This window comes from Phyllobates terribilis, unplaced genomic scaffold, assembly GCF_046119375.1.
Source record: "Phyllobates terribilis strain yellow unplaced genomic scaffold, ASM4611937v1 Scaffold_1__5_contigs__length_1240528914, whole genome shotgun sequence".
Classification (NCBI taxonomy): Eukaryota; Metazoa; Chordata; class Amphibia; order Anura; family Dendrobatidae; genus Phyllobates; species Phyllobates terribilis.
The window spans coordinates 613,630,109-613,644,145 of record NW_027362761.1 but is presented as its reverse complement, the minus strand read 5'-3'; positions in this window follow the sequence as shown (position 1 = coordinate 613,644,145).

Below are 14,037 nucleotides of genomic sequence, written 5' to 3'. Positions count from 1 at the left end.
GGATACTTGGGGCGTATGCATAACAGTGAGTCGTTACCTTCTCTAGAACTGACTGCAGCAAAAAAGCTGCGCCTACGCTGTGTATGACTGATGACCAAAACCTCTTCCTCTGATTACCGCAACTCCTTGTCACAAGCCTAATGGAGGTCAACTTTAACTTTGGTGGTGGCATACAGTGCCTTTCTTTCCCTGCTAGGGGTTAATACTAATTGAGCAGTAAATACTATTGTAAAGCTGCCGGTTGTATATGGTATAATCCCTCCCCCAGTTTGGGGTTAATATTATATATACAACCTTCAATAATATGAAGATAAGCTAAGGTGGCGCACCCAGATAGTGGATGTAGGGGAACCTCAAAGATGACCGCGCTGTTACTAAAAATAATCTCTATACAAAGACCAGCACTGATAATACCGCCATATGGTGACATATATTGATAGATGCCAGTCCTGCAGAACATATAGAGATCACCGCACAGTTATATATAGTGACTTACAGCTGACGTTCTTTCTGATTAAATTGATCACTTTTCCCGTCTTTTCCATCTGGCCCAGACCGACACGACGACTTCTCCATCCAGGACTCAGAGTCTCAGGTGAGATCACAATAAAGACACATCTGACTCCTCACATTTCAGGCCCCGTCCCCATCTATTCCCAACCTGCACAAACCCCTCATCCTGCTGATACCCCAATACTGAGCCGCTGCCGTATGTGTCCCTATTACTGCACCTGCTGTGCGCCCTCTAGATGGTGAAACAAAGCTCTAGAATAAAGCAATGCCGCGTGCAAGTGCCCTAGAAAGCATTGTGCCCCCTAGAAAGTAATAATGTCCTCTGTGTGCCCCTCTGACAGTCATAATAACCTGAGTTCCCCTATAATAAGTGCCCACATTGTGCCCCCTAGAAAGTAATAATGTCCTCTGTGTGCCCCTCTGACAGTCACAATAACCTGAGTTCCCCTATAATAAGTGCCCACATTGTGCCCCCTAGAAAGTAATAGTGCCCTCTGTGTGCCCCTCTGACAGTCATAATAACCTGAGTTCCCCTATAATAAGTGCCCACATTGTGCCCCCTAGAAAGTAATAGTGCCCTCTGTGTGCCCCTCTGACAGTCACAATTACCATGAGTTCCCCTATAATAAGTGCCCACTTAAGGCTTAATAATGTCCTGAGTCTCTCCCCCCATGTACAGCTCCCCTATACCCAGTATGATGCTCTCCTATACACAGTATAATGCCCCCTCACTGTATAGTACCCCCACACAGTATACTGACCCCTTCATAGTCTCCAAACTGATGTCTCCCACACTGTATGATGGCCCCCACACTGTGCAAAGACCCCACATTATCTCCCACACTGCATGATGGCCCCCACACTGTGCAAAGACCCCACATTATCTCCCACACTGTATGATGGCCCCACACGGTGCAAAGACCCCACATTATCTCCCACACTGTATGATGGCCCCCACACTGTGCAAAGACCCCACATTATCTCCCACACTGCATGATGGCCCCCACACTGTGCAAAGACCCCACATTATCTCCCACACTGTATGATGGCCCCACACGGTGCAAAGACCCCACATTATCTCCCACACTGTATGATGGCCCCCACACTGTGCAAAGACCCCACATTATCTCCTACACTGTATGATGGCCTTCACACTGTGCAAAGACCCCACATTATCCCCCACACTATGTGATGGCCCCCACACTGTGTAAAGACCCCACATTATCTCCCACACTGTATGATGGCCCCCACACTATACAAAGACCCCACATTATCTCCCACACTGTATGATGGACCCCACACTGTGCAAAGACCCCACATTATCTCCCACACTGTATGATGGCCCCCACACTGTGCAAAGACCCCACATTATCTCCCACACTGTATGATGGCTGTAACATACCTGGCGGCGTCCTTGCATGGTGGTCCATCTCCCACTGTGCAAGAGGGCGCACTTGATCTCCAGTCCAGAATGTCTCTCTGGCTTCCCTCCATGCTGTCTGTTTGTGTCTGTTTCTGCTGCTTAAGGGCGGCGCCCGATCACTTCCTGCCTTTTGTACCTGCTGTGGGTCACACCCCTTGTGCGTCCTCAGCCTATTGCTGTCTGTCACTTGGTATATAGCTCAGCAGCTCCCTTCTATCCCCGCCTGAGCATAGTGTTTCCTTCAGTGTGTGCTTGCACTCTGAAGGTGCCAGGTCCCGTCTCTTGTCTCCTGCTTTTTGTATCAGTTCCCGTGTCTGAACTGAGTCCTGTATGTCTCCTGCTTTGCGGTATCAGCTCCCGTGTCTGAACTGTGTCCTGTATGTCTCCTGCTTTGCGGTATCAGCTCCCGTGTCTGAACTGAGTCCTGTATGTCTCCTGCTTTGCGGTTTCAGCTCCCGTGTCTGAACTGAGTCCTGTATGTCTCCTGCTTTGCGGTATCAGCTCCCGTGTCTGAACTGTGTCCTTTTTGTGTTCTCTGGTCTGTCCTGTCTGAACACGCTCCTTGCCTGTTCGTTCTGCCTTTTAGTGGCCGATTTCCTAGACCCGCTCCTGCGTCTGGTCTGTCCTGTCTGAACACGCTCCTTGCCTGTTCGTTCCGCCTCTCTGGGGGCCGTATTCCCAGACCCGCTCCTGTATCCCTCTGCAGTGTCGGTCTCCTCCGTACACTCAGTTCCAGTCTGAACTCTCTCCTGTCCTTTACCTGTTTTGCCTCTATGTCCGTTCCCTTCCTTTTTCTGCAGAGTCTGAACTCGTACCTAACTCCTGCTTGTTGTCTCTGCAAGTACTGTGTGAGTATCTGGCTCTGTCTTTCCCTTCCTGTCTGTTCCGTGTGAACAGAGCCCTGTCCTCCCTGCTCAGCCTTGTCTGCACTCTAGCTGTGCTTGCCTGTAACCCTCTGCCTGTATTGTTCCTGAGTCCCGGTGTGTACTGGGTCCTATCCCGTCTGTGTTCCTACCTGCTAGTGCCTCCCTGTCTGCACTCTAGCTGTGCTTGCCTTTACCCCCCTGCCTGCATACCCGCCTGCCTGCATACCAGTCGTGCCTGCCTATACCCACCAGTCTGTGTGCCAGCCTACCAGCCTGTTCCTGTATTCCCCTGTGTGGGTCAACAGCCGTGTCCGGGGTCTGTCCTGGAGTAGCACCTGGTCCCTCTGCTCGGTTCCTCCTTGGTGCACTGGCGTCGTATGCCGTCGTGCGACCCTGGTCGGATCGGGTGAATACTTAGTCACGCCCCTCCAGGCATTCACTCTCCGGCACGGTCCAGTGGAATCACTACAATCACACGCACACGCCGCTTAGCCCGGGCGTGTGCATAACAGCATGCTCAGGCCATGGTTCCCGTTGAGCCCCACGGCCTTCGCTCTTTGAGAAGTTTTTCCAGCGAATACATGCATTAAAATAAAATAAATAAATTTTTTCCCCCCTTTAGCTGAGTTCCAGGCGAGTTACGCACCTGTCCAGATGGATCTATCAGCCCTCGTTCCTGCGGATCCGCCACGTTACTATGGGGATCCAAGACAGTGTCGTGCATTTGTGGAGCAATGCATGCTACACTTTAAGGCCTACCCTCTCTATTTTCCTTCCGATTGGGCTAAAGTGGCCTTTATGATTGACTACCTAGCGGGTGATGCCTTGAAATGGGTCACCCCCCTATGGGAAGCATGGGATCCTGTCATCCTTGACCTGCAGGCCTTCCTGGTGGCCTTTCGTATGGTCTTCGAGGACCCTAACTCTGAAGCCCCTGCTGAAGCTTCACTTCCCAATATCCCGGAGCAGCCCCGACGGGTAATGTGTGTGGGTAGCGCAATAGTCCTCCAGCCCAATGAGACTACTGCCCACCCAGAATCCTCACAGGGTGACTACGCTTTCCGGAATACTTCTCTCAACCTCAAGAGGCAGTCCAGACGTGCTAGACTTAGAGGCAAGCCGTCACGCCAGGGTCTGTCCTCCCTGAGACCTCCTGACCCCAACCTTGAAGTCCCTACTGAAGCTTCATCCCCCTGTATCCCGGAGAAACCCCAATGGGTAATGTGCGTGGGTAGTGCACCAGTTCTCCTGGCCGAAGAGACTTCTGCCCATCCAGACTCCACACAGGAGAACTTCCTGCACCCGGCATCAGATGCTTCTTTCTCTTTAACCGGTGTGCATGTCGAAGGATGCTCCAAAGCTGTGGTTACCTCAGAGTCTGTGCACCTCTACTACCTGGCGGAGGATCCCCTGTTGCCTCCTGAACCCTCCGGGATACCACTCGATGACAAATGGAGAGAGACTTCTCTACACCCGGTACTCAATACTTTGTCCGCTTCGTCCTGTGAGCCTGACAATGGGTACCCCAAAGTGGTAGTTACCTCCGAGTCTCTACACCCCTCCGACCAGGCGGAGGATCTCCAGTTGTCTCCTGAACCCTTCGGGGTGCTACCTGGTAGCGAAAGGACAGAGACTCTCCTATACTCTGTACCTGATACCTCGCTCGCTTCGTCCAGTGAGTCCAACTTAGTGTACTCCGAAGCAGAGGTTACTCCTGAGTCTCTACACCCCTCCGACCAGGCGGAGGACCTCCAGTTGTGTTCAGAATCCTTCGGGGTGCCACCTGGTGGTGAATGGACAGAGACTTTCCTATATCCTGGATCTGATACCTCGCTTGCTTCATCCAGTGAGTCCGACCTAGTGTACTCTGAAGCAGAGGTTACCCGTGAGTCTCTACACCCCTCTGACCAGGCGGAGGACCGCCAGCTGTCTCCAGAACCCTTCGGGGTGCCACCTGGTGGTGAATCAACACAGACTTTCCTATACTCGGTACCCGATACCTCGCCTGCTTCCTCCAGTGAGTCCGACCTAGTATACTCTGAAGCAGAGGTTACCCGTGAGTCTCTACACCCCTCTGACCAGGCGGAGGACCGCCAGCTGTCTCCAGAACCCTTCGGGGTGCCACCTGGTGGTGAATGGACAGAGACTTTCCTATACTCGGTACCCGATACCTCGCCTGCTTCCTCCAGTGAGTCCGACCTAGTGTACTCTGAAGCAGTTGTTTTCTCTGAGCCTCTGCACTCTTCTGACCCGGCGGAGGACCTCCAGTTGTTTCCTGAATCCTCCGGGATACCACCAGATAACAAAGAGACAGTGACTTTTCCTCATTATGTACGTGATAACCCGTCTATTTCTTCCTGTGAGCTTGACAAGATGTACCTCGAAGCAGAGATTACCCTTAAGTCTCTGACCCCCTCCAACCCAGTGAACGACTGGCCCTCGAATTCCCTGCGGAAGATTCTGGCAGGCCTGAAGAAGAGGGGGCGTAAGGGGGGAGGTACTGTAACATACCTGGCGGCGTCCTTGCATGGTGGTCCATCTCCCACTGTGCAAGAGGGCGCACTTGATCTCCTGTCCAGAATGTCTCTCTGGCTTCCCTCCATGCTGTCTGTTTGTGTCTGTTTCTGCTGCTTAAGGGCGGCGCCCGATCACTTCCTGCCTTTTGTACCTGCTGTGGGTCACACCCCTTGTGCGTCCTCAGCCTATTGCTGTCTGTCACTTGGTATATAGCTCAGCAGCTCCCTTCTATCCCCGCCTGAGCATAGTGTTTCCTTCAGTGTGTGCTTGCACTCTGAAGGTGCCAGGTCCCGTCTCTTGTCTCCTGCTTTTTGTATCAGTTCCCGTGTCTGAACTGAGTCCTGTATGTCTCCTGCTTTGCGGTATCAGCTCCCGTGTCTGAACTGTGTCCTGTATGTCTCCTGCTTTGCGGTATCAGCTCCCGTGTCTGAACTGAGTCCTGTATGTCTCCTGCTTTGCGGTTTCAGCTCCCGTGTCTGAACTGAGTCCTGTATGTCTCCTGCTTTGCGGTATCAGCTCCCGTGTCTGAACTGTGTCCTTTTTGTGTTCTCTGGTCTGTCCTGTCTGAACACGCTCCTTGCCTGTTCGTTCTGCCTTTTAGTGGCCGATTTCCTAGACCCGCTCCTGCGTCTGGTCTGTCCTGTCTGAACACGCTCCTTGCCTGTTCGTTCCGCCTCTCTGGGGGCCGTATTCCCAGACCCGCTCCTGTATCCCTCTGCAGTGTCGGTCTCCTCCGTACACTCAGTTCCAGTCTGAACTCTCTCCTGTCCTTTACCTGTTTTGCCTCTATGTCCGTTCCCTTCCTTTTTCTGCAGAGTCTGAACTCGTACCTAACTCCTGCTTGTTGTCTCTGCAAGTACTGTGTGAGTATCTGGCTCTGTCTTTCCCTTCCTGTCTGTTCCGTGTGAACAGAGCCCTGTCCTCCCTGCTCAGCCTTGTCTGCACTCTAGCTGTGCTTGCCTGTAACCCTCTGCCTGTATTGTTCCTGAGTCCCGGTGTGTACTGGGTCCTATCCCGTCTGTGTTCCTACCTGCTAGTGCCTCCCTGTCTGCACTCTAGCTGTGCTTGCCTTTACCCCCCTGCCTGCATACCCGCCTGCCTGCATACCAGTCGTGCCTGCCTATACCCACCAGTCTGTGTGCCAGCCTACCAGCCTGTTCCTGTATTCCCCTGTGTGGGTCAACAGCCGTGTCCGGGGTCTGTCCTGGAGTAGCACCTGGTCCCTCTGCTCGGTTCCTCCTTGGTGCACTGGCGTCGTATGCCGTCGTGCGACCCTGGTCGGATCGGGTGAATACTTAGTCACGCCCCTCCAGGCATTCACTCTCCGGCACGGTCCAGTGGAATCACTACAATCACACGCACACGCCGCTTAGCCCGGGCGTGTGCATAACAATGGACCCCACACTATACAAAGACCCCACATTATCTCCCACACTGTATGATGGCCCCCACACTGTGCAAAGACCCCACATTATCTCCCACACTGTATGATGGCCCCCACACTATACAAAGACCCCACATTATCTCCCACACTGTATGATGGCCCCCACACTGTGCAAAGACCCCACATTATCTCCCACACTGTATGATGGCCCCCACACTGTGCAAAGACCCCACATTATCTCCCACACTGTATGATGGCCTCCACACGGTGCAAAGACCCCACATTATCTCCCACACTGTATGATGGCCCCCACACTATACAAAGACCCCACATTATCTCCCACACTGTATGATGGACCCCACACTATACAAAGACCCCACATTATCTCCCACACTGTATGATGGCCCCCACACTGTGCAAAGACCCCACATTATCTCCCACACTGTGTGATGGCCCCACACGGTGCAAAGACCCCACATTATCTCCCACACTGTATGATGGCCCCCACACTGTACAAAGACCCCACATTATCTCCCACACTGTGTGATGGCCCCCTCACTGTGCAAAGACCCCACATTATCTCCCACACTGTATGATGGCCCCACACGGTGCAAATACCCCACATTATCTCCCATACTGTATGATGGCCCCCACACTGTGCAAAGACCCCACATTATCTCCCACACTGTATGATGGCCCCCACACTGTGCAAAGACCCCACATTATCTCCCACACTGTGTGATGGCCCCTACACTATACAAGACCCCACAATATCTCCCACACTGTATGATGGCCCCCACACTGTGCAAAGACCCCACATTATCTCCCACACTGTATGATGGCCTCCACACTGTGCAAAGACCCCACATTATCTCCCACACTGTATGATGGCCCTCACACTGCACAAAGACCCCACATTATCTCCCACACTGTATGATGGCCCCCACACTGTGCAAAGACCCCACATTATCTCCCACACTGTATGATGGCCCTCACACTGTGCAAAGACCCCACATTATCTCCCACACTGTATGATGGCCCCACACTGTGCAAAGACCCCACATTATCCCCCACACTGTATGATGGCCCTCACACTGTGCAAAGACCCCACATTATCTCCCACACTGTATGATGGCCCCCACACTGTGCAAAGACCCCACATTATCTCCCACACTGTGTGATGGCCCCCACACTGTGCAAAGACCCCACATTATCTCCCACACTGTATGATGGCCCTCACACTGTGCAAAGACCCCACATTATCTCCCACACTGTATGATGGCCCCCACACTGTGCAAAGACCCCACATTATCTCCCACACTGTGTGATGGCCCCCACACTGTGCAAAGACCCCACATTATCTCCCACACTGTATGATGGCCCTCACACTGCACAAAGACCCCACATTATCTCCCACACTGTATGATGGCCCTCACACTGTGCAAAGACCCCACATTATCTCCCACACTGTATGATGGCCTCCACACTGTGCAAAGACCCCACATTATCTCCCACACTGTATGATGGCCCCACACTGTGCAAAGACCCCACATTATCTCCCACACTGTATGATGGCCACCACACTGTGCAAAGATCCCACATTATCTCCCACACTGTGTGATGGCCCCCACACTGTGCAAAGACCCCACATTATCTCCCACACTGTATGATGGCCCCACACTGTGCAAAGACCCCACATTATCTCCCACACTGTATGATGGCCCTCACACTGCACAAAGACCCCACATTATCTCCCACACTGTATGATGGCCTCCACACTGTGCAAAGACCCCACATTATCTCCCACACTATATGATGGCCTCCACACTGTGCAAAGACCCCACATTATCTCCCACACTGTGTGATGGCCCCCACACTGTGCAAAGACCCCACATTATCTCCCACACTGTATGATGGCCTCCACACTGTGCAAAGACCCCACATTATCTCCCACACTGTATGATGGCCTCTACACTGTGCAAAGACCCCACATTATCTCCCACACTGTATGATGGTCCCCACACTGTGCAAAGACCCCACATTATCTCCCACACTGTGTGATGGCCCCCACACTGTGCAAAGACCCCACATTATCTCCCACACTGTATGATGGCCCCACACTGCACAAAGACCCCACATTATCTCCCACACTGTATGATGGCCCCACACTGCACAAAGACCCCACATTATCTCCCACACTGTATGATGGCCCCCACACTGTGCAAAGACCCCACATTATCTCCCACACTGTATGATGGCCCCACACTGTGCAAAGACCCCACATTATCTCCCACACTGTATGATGGCCCCACACTGTGCAAAGACCCCACATTATCTCCCACACTGTATGATGACCCCCACACTGTGCAAAGATCCCACATTATCTCCCACACTGTATGATGGACCCCACACTGTGCAAAGACCCCACATTATCTCCCACACTGTATGATGGCCCCCACACTATACAAAGACCCCACATTATCTCCCATACTGTATGATGGCCCCCACACGGTGCAAAGACCCCACATTATCTCCCACACTGTATGATGGCCCCCACACTGTACAAAGACCCCACATTATCTCCCACACTGTGTGATGGCCCCCTCACTGTGCAAAGACCCCACATTATCTCCCACACTGTATGATGGCCACCACACTGTGCAAAGACCCCACATTATCTCCCATACTGTATGATGGCCCCCACACTGTGCAAAGACCCCACATTATCTCCCACACTGTATGATGGCCCCACACGGTGCAAAGACCCCACATTATCTCCCACACTGTATGATGGCCCCCACACTATACAAAGACCCCACGTTATCTCCCACACTGTATGATGGCCCCACACGGTGCAAAGACCCCACATTATCTCCCACACTGTATGATGGCCCCACACGGTGCAAAGACCCCACATTATCTCCCACACTGTATGATGGCCCCCACACTATACAAAGACCCCACATTATCTCCCACACTGTATGATGGCCACCACACTGTGCAAAGACCCCACATTATCTCCCACACTGTATGATGGCCCCCACACTATACAAAGACCCCACATTATCTCCCACACTGTATGATGGCCCCACACTGTGCAAAGACCCCACATTATCTCCCACACTGTATGATGGCCCCCACACTGTGTAAAGACCCCACATTATCTCCCACACTGTATGATGGCCCACACACTGTGCAAAGACCCCACATTATCCCCCACACTGTATGATGGCCCCCACACTGTACAAAGACCCCACATTATCTCCCACACTGTATGATGGCCCCCACACTGTGCAAAGACCCCACATTATCTCCCACACTGTATGATGGCCTTCACACTGTGCAAAGACCCCACATTATCCCCCACAATGTATGATGGCCCCCACACTGTGCAAAGACCCCACATTATCTCCCACACTGTATGATGGCCCACACACTGTGCAAAGACCCCACATTATCCCCCACACTGTATGATGGCCCCCACACTGTGCAAAGACCCCACATTATCCCCCACAATGTATGATGGCCCCCACACTGTGCAAAGACCCCACATTATCTCCCACACTGTATGATGGCCCCCACACTGTACAAAGACCCCACATTATCTCCCACACTGTATGATGGCCTTCACACTGTGCAAAGACCCCACATTATCCCCCACAATGTATGATGGCCCCCACACTGTGCAAAGACCCCACATTATCCCCCACAATGTATGATGGCCCTCACACTGTGCAAAGACCCCACATTATCTCCCACACTGTATGATGGCCCCCACACTGTACAAAGACCCCACATTATCTCCCACACTGTATGATGGCCTTCACACTGTGCAAAGACCCCACATTATCTCCCACACTGTATGATGGCCCCCACACTGTACAAAGACCCCACATTATCTCCCACACTGTATAATGGCCCCCACACTGTGCAAAGACCCCACATTATCTCCCACACTGTATGATGGCCCCCACACTATACAAAGACCCCACATTATCTCCCACACTGTATGATGGCCCCCACACTGTGTAAAGACCCCACATTATCCCCCTCACTGTATGATGGCCTTCACACTGTGCAAAGACCCCACATTATCTCCCACACTGTATGATGGCCTCCACACTGTGCAAAGACCCCACATTATCTCCCACACTGTATGTTGGCCTCCACACTGTGAAAAGACCCCACATTATCTCCCACACTGTATGATGGCCTCCACACTGTGCAAAGACCCCACATTATCTCCCACACTATATGATGGCCCCCACACTGTACAAAGACCCCACATTATCTCCCACACTGTATGATGGCCCCCACACTGTGCAAAGACCCCACATTATCTCCCACACTGTGTGATGGCCCTCACACTGTGCAAAGACCCCACATTATCTCCCACACTGTATGATGGCCTCACACTGTGCAAAGACCCCACATTATCTCCCACACTGTATGATGGCCCCACACTGTGCAAAGACCCCACATTATCTCCCACACTGTATGATGGCCCCACACTGTGCAAAGACCCCACATTATCTCCCACACTGTGTGATGACCCTCACACTGCAAAAAGACCCCACATTATCTACCATACTGTATGATGGCCCCCACACTGTGCAAAGACCCCACATTATCTCCCACACTGTATGATGGCCCTCACACTGTGCAAAGACCCCACATTATCCCCCACACTGTATGATGGCCACCACACTGTGCAAAGACCCCACATTATCCCCCACACTGTATGATGACCCCACACTGTATGATGACCCCCACACTGTGCAAAGATCCCACACTGTATGATGGCCTCACACTGTGCAAAGACCCCACATTATCTCCCACACTGTATGATGACCCCACACTGTATGATGGCCCCCACACTATACAAAGACCCCACATTATCTCCCACACTGTATGATGGCCACCACACTGTGCAAAGACCCCACATTATCTCCCACACTGTGTGATGACCCTCACACTGCAAAAAGACCCCACATTATCTACCATACTGTATGATGGCCCCCACACTATACAAAGACCCCACATTATCTCCCACACTGTATGATGGCCCCACACTGTGCAAAGACCCCACATTATCTCCCACACTGTATGATGGCCCCACACGGTGCAAAGACCCCACATTATCTCCCACACTGTATGATGGCCCCCACACTATACAAAGACCCCACATTATCTCCCACACTGTATGATGGCCCCCACACTGTGTAAAGACCCCACATTATCTCCCACACTGTATGATGGCCTTCACACTATACAAGACCCCACATTATCTCCTACACTGTATGATGGCCCCCACACTGTGTAAAGACCCCACATTATCTCCCAAACTGTATGATGGCCTTCACACTATACAAGACCCCACATTATCTCCTACACTGTATGATGGCCCCCACACTGTGTAAAGACCCCACATTATCCCCCACACTGTATGATGGCCCCCACACTGTGCAAAGACCCCACATTATCTCCCACACTGTATGATGGCCCCCACACTGTGCAAAGACCCCACATTATCTCCACACTGTATGATGGCCCTCACACTGCACAAAGATCCCACATTATCTCCCACACTGTATGATGGCCCTCACACTGCACAAAGATCCCACATTATCTCCCACACTGTATGATGGCCACCACACTGTGCAAAGACCCCACATTATCTCGCACACTGTATGATGCCCTCCACACTGTGTAAAGACCCCACATTATCCCCCACACTGTATGATGGCCCCCACACTGTGCAAAGACCCCACATTATCTCGCACACTGTATGATGCCCTCCACACTGTGTAAAGACCCCACATTATCTCCCACACTGTATGATGGCCTTCACACTGTGCAAAGACCCCACATTATTTCCCACACTGTATGATGGCCCCACACTGTGTAAAGACCCCACATTATCTCCCACACTGTATGATGGCCTTCACACTGTGCAAAGACCCCACATTATTTCCCACACTGTATGATGGCCTTCACACTATACAAGACCCCACATTATCTCCTACACTGTATGATGGCCCCCACACTGTGTAAAGACCCCACATTATCTCCCACACTGTATGATGGCCTTCACACTGTGCAAAGACCCCACATTATTTCCCACACTGTATGATGGCCTTCACACTATACAAGACCCCACATTATCTCCTACACTGTATGATGGCCCCCACACTGTGTAAAGACCCCACATTATCTCCCACACTGTATGATGGCCTTCACACTGTGCAAAGACCCCACATTATCTCCCACACTGTATGATGGCCTCCACACTGTGCAAAGACCCCACATTATCTCCCACACTGTGTGATGGCCCCCACACTGTGCAAAGACCCCACATTATCTCCCACACTGTATGATGGCCTCCACACTGTGCAAAGACCCCACATTATCTCCCACACTGTATGATGGCCTCTACACTGTGCAAAGACCCCACATTATCTCCCACACTGTATGATGGTCCCCACACTGTGCAAAGACCCCACATTATCTCCCACACTGTGTGATGGCCCCCACACTGCGCAAAGACCCCACATTATCTCCCACACTGTATGATGGCCCCACACTGCACAAAGACCCCACATTATCTCCCACACTGTATGATGGCCCCACACTGCACAAAGACCCCACATTATCTCCCACACTGTATGATGGCCCCCACACTGTGCAAAGACCCCACATTATCTCCCACACTGTATGATGGCCCCACACTGTGCAAAGACCCCACATTATCTCCCACACTGTATGATGGCCCCACACTGTGCAAAGACCCCACATTATCTCCCACACTGTATGATGGCCCCCACACTATACAAGGACCCCACATTATCTCCCACACTGTATGATGACCCCCACACTGTGCAAAGACCCCACATTATCTCCCACACTGTATGATGGCCCCCACACTATACAAAGACCCCACATTATCTCCAACACTGTATGATGGCCCCCACACTGTGCAAAGACCCCACATTATCTCCCACACTGTATGATGGCCCCCACACTATACAAAGACCCCACGTTATCTCCCACACTGTATGATGGCCATCACACTGTGCAAAGACCCCACATTATCTCCCACACTGTATGATGGCCTCACACTGTGCAAAGACCCCACATTATCTCCCACACTGTATGATGGCCCCACACGGTGCAAAGACCCCACATTATCTCCCACACTGTATGATGGCCCCCACACTATACAAAGACCCCACGTTATCTCCCACACTGTATGATGGCCCCACACGGTGCAAAGACCCCACATTATCTCCCACACTGTATGATGGCCCCACACGGTGCAAAGACCCCACATTATC